Consider the following 628-nt stretch of genomic DNA (forward strand, 5'->3'; position numbering starts at 1 on the left):
TGTGGTGAATTAGGCTCATGAATTGGCACTCCAAGCAAGCCCTATACTAGCTGTAACTGGCATAATGGTAATCTATCAAATTCATTGTCACATAATGTATTTATGTCTCCCATTGCAAAAGTGAAATATCAGGGATTTTGACAGTAAATTTTTTTTTCGAACTCTAGCTTTACATAGGGTCATTTTCGGCTGGAATGGGAGCAGTTCCTTGGATTGTAATGTCTGAGGTAAACAAATTTGTATAGATTTATTCATTCCATCAAAAGATGAATATTGATTATTTCTTTATTGATTATTTCACCTTTAGGAATATATTTTCATCTGCAGATTTTCCCTATAAACATCAAAGGACAAGCTGGAAGTTTAGCAACATTAATGAATTGGTTTGGTGCATGGTTGTGTTCCTACAGTTTCAACTTTCTGATGGCCTGGAGTTCCTATGGTAAGTAGAGCAACAAATTTTCTTTCTTTTTCCCACCAAAAAGGATATTAGTTGAAAAAATTCTGTGTAGGATATATAAAAAACAAAAACAAAACAAAAAATAAAAACAAAAACCTTATCGGTTTAAATGTTTGATATTAATAAAGTTTCATTAATTGATCATATCTTTCATAATTTAATAGATAT

The 628-nt window shown here is 30.9% G+C and overlaps 1 long non-coding RNA gene across 1 annotated transcript; it reads left to right on the forward strand.

Annotated features, from left to right (window-relative positions):
* Positions 1 to 3: 3 nt before the first annotated feature.
* On the forward strand, positions 4 to 526 carry LOC112094806. The gene is made up of 3 exons (XR_002903686.1): positions 4 to 67; positions 168 to 227; positions 328 to 526. It is a non-coding gene; the product is annotated as an uncharacterized LOC112094806 (long non-coding RNA).
* The last annotated feature ends 102 nt before the right edge of the window (positions 527 to 628 follow it).

Source organism: Morus notabilis, unplaced genomic scaffold (genome assembly GCF_000414095.1).
Source record: "Morus notabilis unplaced genomic scaffold, ASM41409v2 C11266435, whole genome shotgun sequence".
Lineage (NCBI taxonomy): Eukaryota > Viridiplantae > Streptophyta > Magnoliopsida > Rosales > Moraceae > Morus > Morus notabilis.